Raw genomic sequence first — 20,193 nt, 5'->3', positions numbered from 1 at the left:
AACTCTCTCTTTGTAACCCTTCCCAGCTCCCCTTCCACAGGAAATCTGGCATCCTCTGACAGCGGTGCCTCACTGTCAGCCTGGGTGCTACTACTCACCTCTACCTTTCCAGTCACTCTGTCTAAGGGACCATTAGTACCCACAAGCAGCTGTGGCTCACCTTCAGTCTCACTGTTATAGAGTAGCTCCCTTCCTGAAGTAATCACCTCACCAATCCTGGCTGCAAGCATGAGGTCTGACTGGGTCTCGCCCAGGCTACCAGACCCACATGCTTACCTCCAAGCCTGACTGCATATAACTGCATTAACACATTGTACTTCCTCATCAAAATCCTTCCCTATAAGGACATCTGCAAGATGGTAGTTTGGTACCCCTGTTGTTGCAAGACAGCCTACTATTGGCATTTTGTCTTTACCACTTACTGGCTCTCCCACCTTTTGTTCCCCAATTTGCTTCCATGGAGATATCTGTGCTACATGGCCCCACTGGTTGCATTCAAACATTTATCCCTAGGTCCCGGATGTGTCCCTGGACTAGTGGCTTCCCCTGCTACTGTCAGATTCTGTTAGGGCAGTCTGGGCTCACCACCATGGGTTCCTTTAGACCCATGAGCAGCACTAGGTGTCCCTTTACTGTGCAGTGATGCCCTGCTTGCTAGGAATAGGTCTCCCTTCTTCTCCAACTCATCCGAAGTAGCACCTTGGCTATCAGCTAACCAGATCCTCATGTCCTTAGGCAAAGTGCTAAGGGCTTGTTCCCTCACCAAAATGTCTGCCAGCCCTTCAAAAGTGGTGACCTGACATCCACTCACCCACCTATGAAACTGAGTGCTTAGTTCAGCAACATATTCACACACATTTTCATCTGCCTTGCATCTATGCTCACAAAATCTTTTCTATAAGCCTCAGGCATTAGTTTAACAAATTCTAGCAAACAATTCATAACAGCAGTATAATTATAAAATTCACAATCAGATATCTTAGACAACACAGTGACAGCTTTACCATGGAGTAAGGGGGTAAGGAACTGTACCCAGAGTCTTTGGTCAACATCATACTGTTTACATATCCTCTCAAACATATGAATGAAACTATCAAAATTATCCCCCCTCTGTAAACTGTGGAAGAAATGTACTGACCTTTTGTGCTTCTGGAGTCCAGTTACTCCCTTCCCCATTACCTCCATTACTCTGGTGAAGAGTCAGCATTTCCTTTTCTTGCTGCCTTTACCTTTCCTTCTCCTCAGCTTCCAGGTGTAGCAGTTTCTCATTCTCCTCAGCCTATAGACATCTCAGTCTCTCTGCTGCTTTTGTTTCCAAATGCTTGGCCTCCAACTCAAGTATCTTTAGCTCCAGATGGATTTTTAAGTCCTCTGAAGAAAGGTTGAGCTATCCATTCTCTGGGTGTTGTACATCTCCATGGCCAGTCTGATCATCCTCCTGGTTGCTATTATCTGATGCAGTTGTGACCAAAGCTACAATCATGTCTGCTTTAGTCAAGTTTCCATGCACCATTCATTTAGCCTGGCACATCTCAGCCAACTGACTCCTTGGCAGCTTACTGTACTCCTTTGCTGACATGCTTGCCTGCTCTCCCTAACAAAAGGAATAAAACAATTGTGATCTGAACTCTGAATATTCACTGTGTGGCTGATTTAGAGTACAAAATCACCTTCAGTGATCACTGTACACAAGCTACAGGAATTCACTATCCACACCACTACAAGCCAATTAATACGTGATGTGGCTAACTCACCACTATCAACCAATTAATATTTGATGTGGATATCCCACCGCTGCCAAATAATTAATATGTGATGCCTGTGCACTGGCCCAGCAATCAAGGACACCCAATCCTCACCACTAGCACTAGTGAGGGACGTACATCTTGGGAAGGATAACAAGTACACACATAGTAAAGTACAATTTCCCTCAAGAGCACACAGTGATCACAGTCAGTCTGGGGCTGGTTTCTCCCTTTCTCTCCTGATCCCCAATAAGACTCCCCACTAGCACAGCTATAAGGTACAGATCTCAAACTACTGTTCAAGCCAAAACCTCCAGCACCCTCTCTGTCCAGCCAGTGCCTCATGTCCCTGCCCAAAGTAGCTGACACATACACACACACACTTTGAGATATGAGTTATATACAACACACAGACACTCCTGGGGAAGGCTGGCACAGGTTCTCCAGCTATGCCCCCTTCTCTGCTATAAGGTAGAAATCACTGCCACCAACCACTAATATCAGCCACTATAAGGTTCTTCCTAAAGGGTGACCAATTTCACTGTGCAATATTACTGTTATCCAAATTTTAAGGGTGACCCAGGGCTAAAGCTATTGGAGTGGCTTGGACAGTATCACCGAATACATGCAATGTACTCTAAGAGCTTAAATTATCTCTACACAAAACAGCCACAGTTGAAAGGTCTAAAAACATTCAATAACAAACAATAAAAACACAAAACAATACTCATCACTTCAACACAATGAAATTACAGAGTTCAGAAATCACAAGAAAATGCTTAAAAATAATACTGTCGAATAGTCAGACATAAATACAGAAAACAGCTAGACTAATCTGGATATTTATATCTATCTCTAAGAGAAATCACTGTTCCAAATAAATATCTGACTTACAGAGAAAAGTCAGAGTGCTGGTGAGCTGATGTATTCAGACAAAATCCAAAATGCTTAATTCTCTCTATTTGAGAAAGTCTTAAATTGATAACACAGTACTGCTGAGTCATTTCACATTTCATCATTATTGACACTTCTCTTGTTCCCAGGCTAATATAAACTCAAAATTTACATTTCTTAGTAAACTGCACCTGGCCAGGAAGCCACAACAAAAGACATTATACATGTAAAACATTAGTAATTATCTCTTAAATCAAGACAATAGTAAAAATTTTCAGGCCCAGACATCCTGTCTCTGAGCTTGACATCAAACAGTCATACAATGCTTGACTTACTAGCTTTCTTCAAGTAGAGTACACTGTGGTTACATTTTTGAACCTCAGTACAACATATAGTTTAATCATAACATATAGTTCTCTTTACATTTGTAAACCAAGCCTGTGGATTGTATCAATATTTACAAATGACATAGAATTATCTACAAAATTCTATCTAGCTAGGCTGACAGCCTTCGCAGGACTGACCAGGTCCTGGTTCAATACTTGGCAGGGCTACGCACATTTTTTCAGCAAGGACATGGCAGGTAAAGGTGGGAGGTTTCCAAACAAAAAAAAAAAGATATGCATGTGGCTCTGCATGGGTTGGAGCTACTAGCAGGACAGGAGGCCCCAGGGGTGCAGGATTAGTGTAGGGCAATTTCAGTATAGTCTAATAGTGTGTGTGTGTGTTTTTCTCTCTCTATTGTTGAGCTTACAGTTCCTCTGTCATTTCAGGTTCCAGGGTTCAACATGGTAGATATCCAGGCATCGCAGCAAAGGTGGGCTGCATCATAGCCCAAGCAAAGGACTTGTTCCAGGAGATGCCGAATAGGGACACTGAGACGACCAGCACACAGGACCTCAACACTCAGAAAAGACCACAAATGGTGAAGGGAAAACAAGAAACCAGAGGCAAGAGAGCACACCAGATGCAGCCAGCTGAGGAGAAGTCAACAGATGTCATGACACCTGCAGCAACGCTTGCTGCTCCGACAGGTAATGATCCTACCGTCCCTGAAGTTGATGTAGCAGAGAGGGGTGGCCAGAGATTGTGTGACAGAATTAGTGGACTGGCTATGTTTTCACAGGATTCCAGGGATGGCAGTGGAGGTTTGAAGGCCTTGGTGGGACAGGATTTTAGCATGGAGTGTAGTCTTTCATCACTAGAGGAAGAGATTGACCCCTGTTTAGAGGAGGTATGGTCAGACTTTGGGACATGACCAGGGGATTAGTTGGCTATGCAGGTACTGGGAAAGGAGGGTGCTGCAGTCCTCTTGACTCCCCACATACCTCTTACAGTGAAGGAAAAGATTTGGAAGTGCGAGTATGTGGGCATTTTCAAGTTAGTCAATGCATATGGTGTTCAGTGCCTGCTGGAAACTGAGACGGCAAACAGGAAAGACCTGCTGGCAGCCTTGGCTGCTCTAGGTCACAGGCATGTGGGGAAGCTTCAGCAGACAATGTGGAAGAATTGGGTTTTGAGGTTTGTATATTATATGGTGGTATGGTTGGAAAAGGATAGTACTTTGGCCCTTCCGTTTTTGCCTTATTTCCTGACAATTCGGGAGGAGCAAAGGTTACTGCTAGGTAACTCTTCATTTTGATATGATCAGAAATTCTGCAAGAGTAAGGCAGTCAATAGGGCTATGCGATGGGAGGTAAGACACCCTGATATCTGGCTGTCCACCATGATGGACAGTTTTGGTGGGGGCAATAGAGGTAATAAAGTCATAGAAGGGGTTGTCAGACTATGATGGGCTTTCAACATGGGGAGATGTGCTAGGACAGAGTGCAGATTCTCCCATGCTTGTTCAAAGTGTATGGGTGGGCACTCAGCAGTGCACTGCAGTAGGGGTGAAAGTCCATTTGGGGGTCGGACATCATCTTTCCCCAGGCAGAGAGGATTAGGTGGTCCTTCGGGGGGGGGGGTTGCAAGAGTTATGGCGTAGGGCCAATTTTTGGGGCCAGCAGGGAGGGTTCTTTCAGGAGACAAGGGGACGCCCAGAGGACTCATTCACCTATTAAACTGAATGTCCTGTGGGATCTGCTGTTGCAGTATCTGCAGCCAGCAGTGGTCCGGGAAATGAGTGAGGGCTTTACAAGGGGGTTTTCGATTAAGTCGGGCTTGGTAGGGGATGATAAGGTGGGAAAGAATTTGAAGTCAGTGCAAGGGAGGGAAGACATTTTGATGTCTTTGGTTGAGAAGGAGCATCAGGTGCGCAGGCCTGTTTGATTGTCTTCCGTTTACCCATTTCAAGGTGGCCCCTTGGGCTTGGTTCCAAAAAAAAGAGACCAGGTGAGTTCCACTTGATACACCATTTATTTTATCCAGAAATGAATTCTGTCAATGACTTTATCCCAGGGGTGGAGGTTAGGATTACTTATGCTTCATTGGATGATGCGGTCTGCATCATTAGGAATTTTGAGGACCCTTGGCTGGTGAAGGTGGACATTGAGACTGCCTTTCACCTTTTATTGATGCGGAAGGAAGATTGGCTTTTGTTGGGCATGCTAGTGGGTGATAAGTTTTATTTTGACATGGCTATGCCAATGGGATGTGCAGTGGTCTGTTCCACTTTTGAGAAGTTTAGTTCAGCCTTACACTGGATATCACAACATCAGGTGAAGTAGCAAAGAGCAGTACATTACTTAGATGACTTCTTACTAATGGGTGAAGGGAAAGAGGGGGTGGCTGTGGCATTGTGTGAGTTTTAGGGGATGTGTGAGGAGTTAGGAGTACTGTTGGCTACTCATAAGTTGGAGGTCTCTGTGAAGGTTTTAGACTTTTTGGTGTTGAGCGTAGATGTGGGTCTAGGATTATTTTGCCCACTGAGAGAGAAGGTTCATATGTTCATAGGTTCATAGGTAGGTACCTAGGGTACAAGAGAGAATAGTATGGATGAAGTCTAGGGATAAGGTTCAGGTGAGGGATGCTATGGAGCTGATGGGGTTGTTGAATTTTGCTTGTAGGGCACTGCATCTGGGTCAAATGCTTTGCAGATTGGTCGCATTTCTTTTGAAAGGGAGTAAGGGTAAGCACTATTGGGTGACAGTAAGTTAACACGTGAGGACTTAACCTTGTGGCTACAGTTCTTACAGCAGTTTAATGGAGTCACGTTTTGGCAGACAGATTGGGTTGGTCAGGATGAGTTGCAGCTGTTTACAGATGGAGCCAGGGGCCTGGGTATGGGAGCATTCTTTGTGGGCCAGGCAGTGCCATGGCCACCTCAGTGGCCAGAGGAATGGAAGCGGAATGTTTCTTTTCTGGAACTTAGACCAATCTGGGTGGTATCAGTGGTGTGGCAGGATTGTTTGAGGGGTAGCAAGGCTGTGTTTAACTTGGACAATATTGCAGTTGTGACAGTTTTACAAGCTAAGATGGCTAAATCTGAATGTTTGTTGAGGGTATTGTGTAAACTAGTGCTGCAGAGCTTGTTGATTATTTTTTCTTTTCCAGGGGTACATGTCCTGTGGGTGAAGAATGAGATTGCTGACAGCCTGTCTTGTTTTCAGTTTTCTATATTTTGGCAGGTAGCTGCAATGGCAGCAGGAGACCCCATGGTGGTACCAGAGGAAGTTTGGCAGATTAGTCAGCAGTGATTGGCAGGTTGGTTCAGCAGTCATGGGTGGTGTCAACCAGGAAAGCTTACGGTAGGGCTTTACATGATTTTGGCAGCTTTGGTAGTCAGCTACCAAAGGAGGTATGTGTGTGGTCAGAAGAGTTGCTGTTGTGATATTTAGCAGTGATGAGGGCTTAGAGCAGGGTGGTGAGAGTGGTTTTGGCAGCAGTATGGGTGTTTGCCTGGATGGCAAGTCTGGAGGATTTTACTAAATCCTGGACAGATGGTCAAGTATTGAAAGGATGGGGCAGGAAGGAAGGCCAGAATATGGATAGGTGATGGCCATTGACGAGAAGAATTTTAAAGGTATTGTTGCAGGCTTTGGGTAGGATTTTTGGTGATTCAGAAGATTATGTTGCATGGGGAATGCTGACTGTTTGGATGTACTTTGGGGATTTTTGGGTGCTGGAGTTGTTGGGGTCATTGGTATGGAATGATGTTATGTTGGTGCCAGGGGCAGCTCATATTAAGTTAAGGTAATCTAAGTCTGATCAAGTGGGGAAAGGGGCAACAATAGTTCTGGGGGAAGATAGGCAGGAGCTGATGTGCCCGGTTGCATGGGGAAGGAGATTGTGTGTGATTCAAGAAGGGTGATCACATGATCTAATTTTCAGGTCTGTAGGATGCAGGGCGTTAACTGGGGGGCAGTTGAATTTAGTCATGAGAAGGGCCTTTTTAGTATGGGCCTGGAGGGAGATAAATTTTCTACTCATTCTTTTCGTATGGGTAGAGCATCAGATCTGGCAAAGGGGGTGTAGCTTGATCGAGGTTATTAAAAGGGTGGGGAACTGGTCTTCCAATGCTTTTTTGGATTATGTTAGATGAGGGTGGTTGTTTCTTATTCCATTTTTTTTTTTTAGGGAGAAGGATTATCATCTTGGGCCACTCTTACGTGTATTGTGCAGCAAGGCAGGCTGCAGTTAGGTCTAATGGCATTGATTTGGGATTACATCAATTCAGTTGGAAGGTCATCTGGCATGGCATTAGAGGGCTGAAGTGGAATCAGTTGCTGCAGGTATTTACGATGTTACAGAGTTAACTGGGGTTGTTTCAAATTTTGTTGGTGCACTTAGCAGGTAATGATTTGGGCATGATACTGAAGCAGCAGTAAGTATATCAAATATGTGCGGACTTTTTGGCTTTAAGGAAGCTTTATCCATCGGTATGTTTGGTGTGGTCAGAGATTATTCCTCAGTTAGTGTGGGGGAAGGCTAGAAAGTTTTCTGCAGTTGAGAGGGTGCGGAAATTTGTAAACTTTATACTGTCAAAACAGATGGGGGGATGGGGGGTGAGTACTGTACGGCACACTGAGTTTGCTGATAGGGATCCTATGTGGTTCAGGGCAGATGGAATTATCTTAGTGATTTTGGGCTTGACTTATTTAACTTAAATCGGGTTGTTTTTGGAGGGTTTGGTTAGGGTTTGGAGGGAGTGAAGGGAAAGAGCCTTTAGGCTGGTGGGCAGAGAATAGGGACGGGCTTGCCCCTCTTGTGTTCCCCATCTGGTGGGTAATTTGTGGAAGGATTTTGGAGTCGTGGAAGAGTGTCAGTGGATGCTATTTGGACTTGGTGGTTTGGCTTGGAAAAGAAGTGTTGGCAGAAGGTGAGCAGTGGAATGCTGCCTTGAAAGGGTGAGGATAAGTGAGCAAATGAGGGACGTTGTTTATTCCCAAGGGTTTCTGGTAGTAGGCTGCCTTTACAGATGATCATTTAATGTTTTCACCCTCTATTGAAATGAAGTTATGTTTAATAAAGTTGATGCATTTATAATTATGTTCAGTAGTGCAGTGGTAGCGTTGTCACCTCACAACAAGAGGTTCTCCAGTTCCATTCTCGGCTGGAGCACCTTTTGTGTGGAGTCTGCATGTCCTCCCCACAGTCAAGTAGTGTTTGAAAGACATATGTAGGGCGTGCCTTCATTGAAGGTTGGGCATCGAGCTGGCACCTCAGCACCGTAAAAAATCTACTGCCAATCATTAGCGGACCAGAGTTCCGCTGTGGCGACCCCTAACCGGGAAAAGCCGAACGAAGAAGAAGAATAAAAGTCATCAAAAATCTTTTTTGGTGTTTGGTTGCTTTATTAAAGTGGAATGTGACAAATGACTTTTTAGCCTTAATACATACTGGTTCTGTTTTATTACTCCTTGAAGGCTTTTAACAAGGTGCTAGAGTTCAATAAAAGTCATTGTGGGTCAGTATCCTTTTGTTGTTTATTCACATTTTACTATCTTTACTTTGTGCTTTTTATAGTGTTTAATACACAAAGGTATTGTGTGCTTACTCTGAGTTTGAGAACAACTAGAGGAATAAGTGGAGAATGCGCTTGAATAAGGCTACTTGGTATGTGATGTTATGGAATAAGCACTTGGTGAGAAAAGAAAAGTAATTGTAATTAACTAAGTCATCATTAGAATTTTTTTTTATTTTAGTGCAGTTTGTTCACTATCACTTAGAGGTGGAGTTTCCTACCATATTGTTTTCTCTGTGTTTTAGGAGAATGTTATTGCATTCAGTATGAAGAGGGATATCATATACCAAGAGGAGTAAATCAGAATAGTGAATGCTTCAGCTAGTTATAAATATGTATTCCAATTTGTGATATATCTTTTTGATTCATGGAGTTTGGGAGACATATCATTGCTTAATAAGTCTCTCACTTTTTTCTCCACTATGAAGATGGAAGAGAATGTGAGAAAAGACTGTCTGACCACAGGCAGTCATCATACAAATTAGGTCTTATAATTATAGTTGTGGTTTGGGTAAGATACAGAGATCATGTTGTGTATTTTATGATAAGATGGTATACTTTGGGGTGGGAGCACTCCCTTTAGGAGGATGTTTGTTTCAGGGCAGGATGTTTCCACACATTAGGTATAATACTCTGGGTAAGTATGTAATTGGTTAAATTATAAACAGTTGTGGACATACTCTCCATTCACATAAAACAAAGCTCATTCCTGTATATATTTATGTGTTACCTGCATCTATAGATGGACAGAGGTAGCTCCCAAATGCTTTATCACAGTCATAAGGTCTCTTTAAATATTTTATTGTATAATCCCAGGGGTAATATATAATTATCAACCATGGAATGGATAAGGCCAGTCTCTAACCAAATGGGACAGGTTAATTCAAGCATAAAAAGGGAAACTGGCTGGTCTTAAAATGGCCCACAAAGGCAGCTAGATTAGGATTTATTTATGAGCCTTTGAACGTATGAGAGTGAGTTGGGTGCAGGAAGGAAAGGAAGTGAAGATAATGGCGCAGGACATGAAGTACCGTGCATTTTGTTAGTGTGTATGTATGAGACCATTTTGTGATATTCTGCAGTTAGCCATGGGGGCAGAGAAGATGAAAGGTGCAGCCTTTACTTTTTTTTTTTTTTTTTTTTTTTGGAGAAGAGACAAAGATCCTTCTTTGGAGAGCTGGTGTACATAGTATTTGGATATGATTTTTATATTGACATCCAAGGGTGCATAGAGAGAAATAACTACATTTACTCTTAATAATATTGTATAAAAACAAGGAGAGATTTAGCAGAACACTAGAGTAAATTAGGAAGCTCAATTGTAAATAAAAAAAGTCTTTGGATTAAAAATGATGTATGTGTTTTTGAAGAATTTGCAATTTTATGTAATTGACTATTCTTTGAGCCTTTTATGGATATTTGCAAAGTTAAAGATGATTCCACAGATATGTACATCTATGCTGTATATTTGTTTACCTGTTGATTAAAATGGGGTGTCCCTTGTCATGGGATCTTTCACATCTACCTGAATGAACACCATCCCAGGTAGATAGGACCACAGTTTAAAATCTTTGTGAATGAACACTAGCTCAGACAGGTGGCAGAACACTTTAATACCGCTTTCTGAGACTGATGTTGCAGTCTATATTACTGGTAATTAATAAAAGTAATTTGAAAATCCTTAAAAGACATCTTAAAGATTTTAATAGACTAGTTCTCCTTGAGCTGCCTGGTTGATGAAAAGACAACTGACAAACTGTGTAATCTTGACTGAAGCTATTTCTCACAATGAGAAGCATTTTTTTTTTCAAATATTCTACTGTCTATAGAATAAACATACTAAGCTCACTCTGGAAAACACATAAGAGATTGAGAATCAGAGCGATTCACAATGCCGCAGTACCGCACTAAATATCAAGGATGTCGTATCTCCATGTAACTGATAATGCTTAGCTGTCTAGTAGTATCCATACAGCACTAGTACCCCAAGAAAAGGGCTGTTTAGTATATTAGGGCAGCTGTGTTACCAGAAGTAAGTGCACTACTGAACTGTAGCAAAGCAACCATTCTATGACTGGTCACATGATCAGTGTGACAAGAATGGTAAGCAGGATCTCTGAGACTAATCATGTTCACATGCATAACAAAATGCCTCCGAACTGCAATGTAAGTACTGTGACCAGGACATACAGGTCCAGAGTAGCAAAGTGCCAATATCGATCATCAAATAAATGTGTAGCAACAGGAGGAAAAGACAAAAACAGGCAGAAAAGAATCAAGATAAGGGTAACCAGAAGAAAAGATAGGTGTTGGAGAGAAAGAATATTTTTTTTCTTTTGGACATGTGCCCATTTTACCTTTTTGAAGAACACAGGTAGATCGGTACAGTACCAAATAGCTAGTGTGAGGCAGAAGAGTAGCTGGTTCAGTTAGTGTCCTGTGCTGGCATGGTGAACTAGCACTCCACCCCTCAGCTCTTCAAACGAAGAGCAAAACAAAAAAAAAAAAACACTTCATTGTAATAAGCCATAAGTGATTACTTTATTGCAGTTAGATCCATGCATCCACCTCCAACAGCCAGGTGGCAAGATGCATGGCACGGCCTCACTTCCCTCCAGTCCCTGCCATTCAGATCCTGTTTCTGTGCCCTGCCCCCAACCCTCCATTAACATATTTTATTAAAAATAAAAGCATTTCTTCTTTTAAACTGTAGCAAACTATTTGCTACAAATGTAGCAAACAGTTGCTACAGTTTATACCAGCCTGCATGGAACTCTTCAGTGCTCATGTTCGAGTTTAAAAAAATAACAAATTATTTTTAAATTGTAGCAAAGTGCTAGCTACAAATGGAGCAAACAGGTGTTACAGTTTGTACCCTGCCTGCATGGAGCACTGCAGCGCTCAGATTTTAGTTAACAAAAAAATATTTTTTTTGCTTTTAAAACATAGCAAACTGTTTGCTACAATATAGCAAGCAATTGCTACAGTTTAGAATACACATGGAGTGTTATAGCACTCACGTTTGACCGCAAATAAAATATCAGCTTTTAAAAGCTAGTATTACATTAAAGAGTGATACAAATTGGCTGCTCACACCCCCTAACAATTTGCACCCGTGTCTGTTGCCCCTCTTGCCCCACATTAGCTATGGTACTAGTGTGAGACAAAAAGAGGGAGCTGGGTAGGAAGCAGGGACCTGACAAACAAACACAAAATATAGACAACAACAGACAGAGTTGATATGGACAAAATGGGAGACAACATTGGAGGGACAGAGACATACAGAGGAAGCTCACTTGGGGAAGGGATTGGAGTACAAACTGGGTAATAGGCATGATCCATAAATAATATAAACAGAATAATAGGGGATAGACCAGGGAACAGTGTACTTGTCTGACTGTCCAAGAGGATAGATATGAACATAGTATACATACCCTGCCACCTTGACTATCAGTAGTCTTTCAATAGGTCTCCCTGTTGAAGGTTGTCTCCTTTGCTGCTGTAATAGGAAGTGGAAACTATTTGGCACAATGTGACACGGCCAACAGAAGACAAAAAAAAAAAAAAAACAACAAACAATTGCCAAAAAAATATTTATCAAACTTATATATAGTTCTTACTGGAAAATGCTATCTAACTCTCCCAAACCTCTGTATAGTACTGGCAGAGCACATCAGGGTGTGACTTCTACAGGTTACTATAGTAATACCTGCACTGCTTGCCATAGCAGGTGATGCTAATGGCATCACTCACCATCCTGGCAATCTGTTACTAGGTATCAGCCTTATAGAAAGGGCCATCATAATGGCCACGCATACACTGTTAATAGACCCTGTGAAGCAGATACAGAAAGATTTTACTTTCTTGGCTGATACAAGTAGAGGTTCTACTTTACCCCAAGCCTGATGAGGTCATGAGTATTTAATATTTTTGGATGAGGAGAAAAATGGTAGCTTATAGTTGCATGCTATTGACACCACATGATGCGTGTCGCTGGGAATCAATGGTGCAGTGTCAAAATCAGCAGTAGCACAAAGAGTTGATGCTACAGGCTTTCATATCTTTCAAATGCCAAATTTTTTGTAGAATATCTAGATTTTTGCCTCATATTTTTGGTTTGTTCCTCAAAACAATAAGGTTTGTAGTCATTAAAAAATACTTAAATTTGAGTTTCAGACTTCATGCCATTCAGGAAATGCATACTAATGCAAATCCTGTTATTCTAGCATCTTTCTAAGTTTATGTGAAATACTTAAATATATCTCTATTTTTGGTCCTTTGATCCCAATTAATTTAGGCTTTGTCCAGTTTTCTTGCACTAAGAGGTTGAAAGGTATGAGGGCTTTGCACTTTCTGTGCACATCCGTAAGCAAGCACATGACATATAACCTCATAATGGGTGCTGATAAGCATGTTAGAGGCAGACCATGTTAGGATGAATATGCCAAGAATAGGAAGGAATTCAGTGTAATAGAGTTAGTACTTAAAATATGAGCAAAGTGAAAGAAAACAAGAAAACTGGTAATGCAGATCAGTACTGCACTTAGCACCCATAATGTACAGCAGCAAAAGGACGGATAAGAAATAAACTAGGTGAGGAAACATAGCACAAGGACATGACAGGTTACTGTTCAGCTGAAGGAAATAATCCTGACAGAGAGCATAGCACAAGGACATGGCAAACTACTGTCTGGCTGGAAAGAAATAATCCTGACAGAGAGCATAGCACAAAGACATGACAGGCTACTGTTCAGCTGGAAGGAAATTGTCCTGATGGAGAACATAGTACAGGGCAGAACAGATGAATGTCTCACTGAGGTGCCACACTGTGGGCTCTGTGCACAGACTGCAAAGCACCAATTTAGCTCACAGTATTAGCGGTAGCACTACTGCCCACTTCGTGATATGACCAAATGCCTAGAAAGAAACACTCACTGATCTCAAGAATTGGTGCATCTCATGAAACATGCCACAAATCCAGCCAAATGGGATGACCAGTCTCTTCTTCATGCTACCTGAATAGCCCACGGGGTTCATTTGTAGACACAATGCAGACACTGTCACCTCAAACACCCAGCATGGTAAACATATATAATTATAGTGGAAAATTATGGCCAGAATGCAAAACAAGTCAACAGTGGTAACTGAAAAATTAACCCTGTATGACCTTATAAAAAATGGTAAAACCTTATTTCTTAACTGATTAGTCACAGGTATTTGCTGTTGCTCGATGTTGCAGGCCTGTGTAGTTTTAAGAAATGCTGATATACCCAGCAAAGTCTCAGGCTGATTTAAGGTACAGTGAGTATCGCTAATTTTGGCTGATTCATAGTCATTCATAGTTCAGGTTTTATTTTTTTTGCTGTTCATGGTGAGCTTTAAATATGTCATATAAACACTACCTATGTAACATGTACACATTGTACGAGAAGCAGACAAGAGCATCATGGCATCATATAGACAGAATTTGCAGACTTTAATTACTCTTGATGTAAGCATGCATAATATTGTCTACTTTTAAAATACATTTGAAAGCACTGGTGCTATGGTAATCAAATTGGCACAAAATATGTAATGTTTATGCTTACCTTACCAATGGCCACATTATAAGTTTATGATATGTAATGCATCAGCAACTGAGAACTTAACTATGCATATGGTTACTATATTGTATAACACTGCATAATAGTATAGTATTATGTATATTAAGAATTCAGTAGGATGTTATGGTAGGCAAAGATGGTCACTGCAGGGAAAAGACATGTTTCTCTGAAACACTATTGAATGCACTCATACTGAGTTATTGCCAGAAGCATCATTGAGATGAAATGGCACTTTGCTTGAGAAGTACACAACATACTGCTAAAAGCTTATAGTAGTGGGTTACACACTGATATTGCATTCCTTCCACTTATGTACATCACAGCATAGCACAGCAAACCTGCACAAATACTTGGCAGTGACAAGAAAAAGATAAACAGTACTAGAATTGAGGAGAAGGTCATGATCCTGCAGATTACGTGTTTAGCCAATTAGTGGGATGTAAAAATGGCAGTCAACCTTTTTTCCTGTTTTATTAACCTCAGTGTTCTGTAGTTCCACTCAGCACCAGACTCATTTGTATGAGTCATACAGGCTACAGTGATTGCTAAGTCCAGTCAGTGTTTATGTTTTGGAACATGAAGGGCCTATTACTATAATACCTCCCAACCCTGTTGTGGCAGCAGTGCAGGTCTGAGCCTGTCACTGGATAACACCTCACATCTCTATCATGGCAGCACTGAAGTACTGGGCCTATCACAATATAACACCTCACATCTCTGTCATGACAGCACTGAAGTACTGGGCCTATCACAATATAACACCTCACATCTCTATCATGGCAGCACTGAAGTACTGGGCCTATCACAATATAACACCTCACATCTCTGTCATGACAGCACTGAAGTACTGGGCCTATCACAATATAACACCTCACATCTCTATCATGGCAGCACTGAAGTACTGGGCCTATCACAATATAACACCTCACATCTCTGTCATGATAGCACTGAAGTACTGGGCCTATCACAATATAACACCTCACATCTCTGGCATGGTAGCAGTGCAGGGCTGTATATCCTCTTACTGTCTGCACTGACAGGTACATTAGAGAACACCCGTTACATATACTGCATTTGCATTGACCACATATTACACTGCATGTGGTCCACCAGTGCTGGCAGCACGCCATAGCACTCTGTCATCATCATGTTACAGTTATCGGTGGTGGTAATTCATCTGTATCTTTCCTTTATCTCCCTGCTGTGCACTCCAATTAGTCTCTACCTGTACTGAATCGTACGTGCAGTATCACACTCACATGGTGCAGATCAGGAACACCTGTAGTGCTTTCCTTGCTGCACAATGCAACATAGCCCTGCAATCATGCAGAGACCTGAATCACTGTTTCAGGATACCAGGCATTCCACTCACAACCCTGCTTGGCTATGTTCCTGATTTGGCCTCTCATCATCATCCCACTGAGAGTACCATATAAGGGTTATCAACTGGAATAGCAGTACATAGTCAACATTATTTGTATAACCCAAAAATATCATGGTTTAGATACTATGTCATCCTTGCTGTCCCCTGTGTCACTTTCATTAGTACTCAAGTACATAAACTTGTGGTGTAGTGTATATACTTCCCTAATAAATGCCCTGGCTGTGTGTGGCTCATGGCGAATGGCAGGTACAGCCCACTTGTTTGTCATATACGAACATTTTGACCACTCCTAAAATACTTGGACACATTAGCAATCATGCCATCTGCACTGCAACTTACCTGGCAGTTTATGGAACAACCTTACCTCCTATTAATAGCTATTTGTTTGTTAGTCATGTAAGTGAGCTAGTCCAATAACCATTTTCAACAATGGCTCAGGCAAAAAGTAGAGACATTTCAAGTAATTGTTAATTAGACAATTGAACATCTGTGGAGCATTCCTTATATATCTTCTCTTTAGGTATGCAATTCTAACACTCTTCCTCTGTCTTACCCTTTCTTATATATACGAATTTCTCTCATGCACTGTAGCACAACAATGTTTCCTCACTCCTCACTTATTTCCTATAATCTAACCATACTATATGCTGTTAGTATTACTTCTCAAATGTAAATGTTGTGAACAGAAATATGTTAGAATGCTTTATATATGTCATATTTGAATGTTACATTATTGTATTGACTAAACTTGTTTTTTGTAAGTGGAGCTTTTCTCCCCGGGCCTCCGCTGAAGAAGGGCTTTGGCTCAGTTGGACTTTCCCGGTCAACAAATGTCAAATGAATAAATAAATAAATAAATGCCCATGCATTGAAGACATTTGGCAATAAATAATTGTTCGTGAATTACTGCATTCTTAAGCAGCATGTACAGTAAGTTATATCCAAACAAACTTCTCCAGCGTTGACAACAGGAATACAAATACAGTTATGTAGCCTACAACTGCTCAGTTATTAATTTTTGAATGCCACTACCTACTGCAATCATTTAATAAGAGATAAAATTAAATTAATTCAAAGTATGTTTCTAAAACCTATAGCAATGTTTCTATAACCTATACCAGCAAATATATTCAGTTATTCCTTACAGTCAAAATTAGCCAGTGCTAATAGCTGCTACTAAATTATTACAGTTACATAATGATAAGTAAGCATATGGCCCATACAGATTAGTAATCCTGACTCTTTCTTGCTGGGAAGTGAGTGTCTGGCTTGACCTTCCTTATTGGTTTGGTTGCTATTCAAGGCATAGGTTAATAGTTTCATAGGTGTGTAGGTGCAGCTGCTTGGGAAGCATTATTATAAACAGTGAAATCAGTCATTTTCTGTGTAGCAGGCATTTGCAATAGTCAGTTAAGAGTGCATGCAGTTTAAACAGTGACAGATTTTACACAACTCTGTCTGGTAATTGATTCCATGTAGAAGGATGTTTTTACATGAAATGATTTTTCCACTACTACCAGGCCAAAGGCTAAACGTTTTAATTTGAGGGAACTGATTCTTTCTGGATCCTAGGATTGTAGCGATCGGTGATAGTACCCATTCCGTATGCCAGCAGGAAGCAGTATCAAAATTGCAAAAGTTCAAATATTCGAGAAGCAGGGAGGAGAGGGTTGGAAGCCAAATTAATTTCTGAACAGTGTGTTAATGATGTTCTCTGGGTTCAGATATGAAGAAAAACAATTAGATTTTTTAAGGGTAATTTGAAAGGTATTGGCCATTGGGATGAGTGGAGAGGAACAACTGGAAGACCTTATTCTAACTTGGAAATATCTATCCCAGGCTTTATCACTATTTTGTTTCTAAAAGAAAGCAAATTAATAATTTTATAGCATATCTTAAGTTATTTCAACACCTTGTCCTAAATGTAAGGGATTTACCACACCCATAAATATTTCTATTCTTTGACTATGCCAATTGGTTTGTTGTAGATAGCAAACAGTCTGATGATGGCAGCTTCATCATCATTCGATGAGTACTGAAGAATGGTAGCATCTGTTTCCCTTAGGTTTACCACTAGTTTATTTAGCCAGAAATATAGGCCATAAAAGCTATCCTGAAGGTATTTCTGCAAATTCAAGCAACATCTAGTTCCTTCAAGCAAAATCTTCTTATCCATGTGCACGATGGCAGTCAGTTTAGGATGGTCTTCAGCTATGTTGTTAATAAATATAGGAAACAAGAGAGACCCACCCCCCACTACTGATTTATGTAGCATGAGTAGATCTTGTATCAGTTATTGTGTCTTACCTCCAAATCCTGCAGACTCATGTTTTAAAGAAGCGTAGTTTAATTTGATTGATGCAAATGTCCTTTAAGGTCCATAGAGGTTTCAACATTTATAAGACCATATTTGATATTGCTACCGATGGTAATGCTTACAGAGCAGATGTCAGCAAGTATTGTAACCCCATCTCCTAAAATAATGTTGAATGTTGGAGACAAAACCACCCTTATTAATGTATTCCATAACCTGGAAGTATACATTTTTTTTATAATATTAGCCAATGACCACAGATTAGAAATGGGGTGGCAATCCTGAAACATGTTAGGTGTAGTGATGTTTGGGATTGGTATTATCAGGGCATAATTAAACAATAAAGGGAAAGTTAGGAAATGAAGGAAGGTTGAAAATGTGTGATAGTGGTTTAGCAATACTAAGATTTAACATTTTAATAAAGAATGAAGATGGTATTGTGCAGATATATTTGAGTTACATTTGGGGTTTATGTGGGCCACGGGTTTTCTCACAGTCCTTGTAGATGCCTTCTGAAAATGGAAAGAGGACCAATGGAATATGAAGCCAGAAGATTTACGAGCACAGACTCCTTAATGTACCTAAGTTCTTAAGTTTTAGTAGCCCTGTATTATTTACAAAGACATTCCATGAGCACAGACTACTTAATGTCAGAACATAACAGAACAGAACTTTCTGACTAATACCATGGCGCACAGACTACTTAATGTCAGAACATAACAGAACAGAACTTTCTGACTAATACCATGTGTCCAATCCAGCCTTAAGCTGAGAAAAGCTTTTAGGGGCCTCTTCATATCTCACAACCTCAGAGCATTAAAAATCATATCACTGACATTTAAAAATTGATCAGAAAGAGGAGCACATTTTCATTTTTCACAATATAAAGTCTTTATATACCAAACCGTATATAGTTGGTAATATGGAGTCTTTATACTGGTTTAGTTTGTTTATTTAATAAGGTAGTTATCCATAAAATGGTCTTGCTTTATGAGGAACAACACTAAATCTAGGAGGATCAAAGCTAAATCTGGGGGCCAAAACATAGTGCTATGCCTAAATCATAGCAACTGAGAGACATAGGTCCCCTAACAGGAAAAACATTTATTCCTCAAGTTAATTATTGTTTGCCTACATGACATACCCCTTGTGTTAGTATAATTTAATATAATCTTAGACACTGCACTTTCATAACAAATAGATAATAAGTTGTTACATCTTTGAGAAGCAGATGCCAAGAAATTAATCTTTTATGTAGAGTGAACTGAAGCACAAGAGGTGAATCAATATCTATTTTGAGAACATAAGACTATTAATGATTGGAGGGACCCACTCATAATTCATTGTAGTACATGCAGTTTTGCCTTCTCCCAGTTCTACCAGTAAGAAAGGCACAACAAACAGAGGACTAAGTGTCTTACAGTTTTGAAGGCTGTAATACTCAGTGTTCTTACACAATTCTTTGAAGTACATGGATATTTAGCTGCTCTAAATAATACAAGATGAAGAAGAAAAAAAGAAAAAAGTGAGCTACAGTTTTAAGCAATGACACACAGTGTTGTCTCAAAAACAGTGGCCAGAATGACACACAGTGTTGTCTCAGAAACAGTGGCCAGAATGACACACAGTGTTGTCTCAGAAACAGTATATCTGCTGTTGTAACAGCTTTTAAAAGTTGTGATGCAGTTCAAGCTACTTGACATAAAAAAGAATTACGAGAAAGTGAAATGTATTACAGCTTTTGCAGCTGCATTATCTTTTGTCCACTGTTGGGCATAGTTAGGGTGGAGCCAAGATGGCCATCTGAATGCAGTACAGTTTTAAAGCTCTGTAAAGCTATTTATTTACACAGGAATTTAGTTAAAGATTGCGAATCATTTTTATAAGGACTTATCAGTAATAGTTTATACTTCAAGATTACAAAATTTGGTGGATCTACTCAATGAAATTCCTGCCAAATTATTGGAGACTTTATATGTACAAGCATGAACAGCTCCAAGCATTCTCAAACAGACTCAGCACTGAGAAAAGAAATACAACTGGTGACTTCAACTCTATACACACTGTCCTTAAAAATAGATAATTATCAACAAAACTTCGAAAACCTCAGGGAAAATGGTCTAAAACAAACTGAAGTATTCAAAGAACTACTTCAACAACACCAAAATAAATTAAAGGGCATAGAAACTGCATTAACTGACATTGATGGGAGACTTAAAGAACAGGAACTACAAACTGAAGTTCTCCTCATACAAAACACCATGCTCCAGAATAAGCTTGATGACCTAGAAAACAGAGAAAGAAGTCTCCCTGAAAAAATGAAGGGGAGGACATTATTTCTTTTCTAA

The sequence above is a fragment of the Protopterus annectens genome, chromosome 11.part0 (assembly GCF_019279795.1).
Source record: "Protopterus annectens isolate FY-2018-M chromosome 11.part0, PAN1.0, whole genome shotgun sequence".
Classification (NCBI taxonomy): Eukaryota; Metazoa; Chordata; order Ceratodontiformes; family Protopteridae; genus Protopterus; species Protopterus annectens.
The sequence above is the reverse complement of the archived record's forward strand: the minus strand, read 5'-3'. Positions refer to the sequence as shown.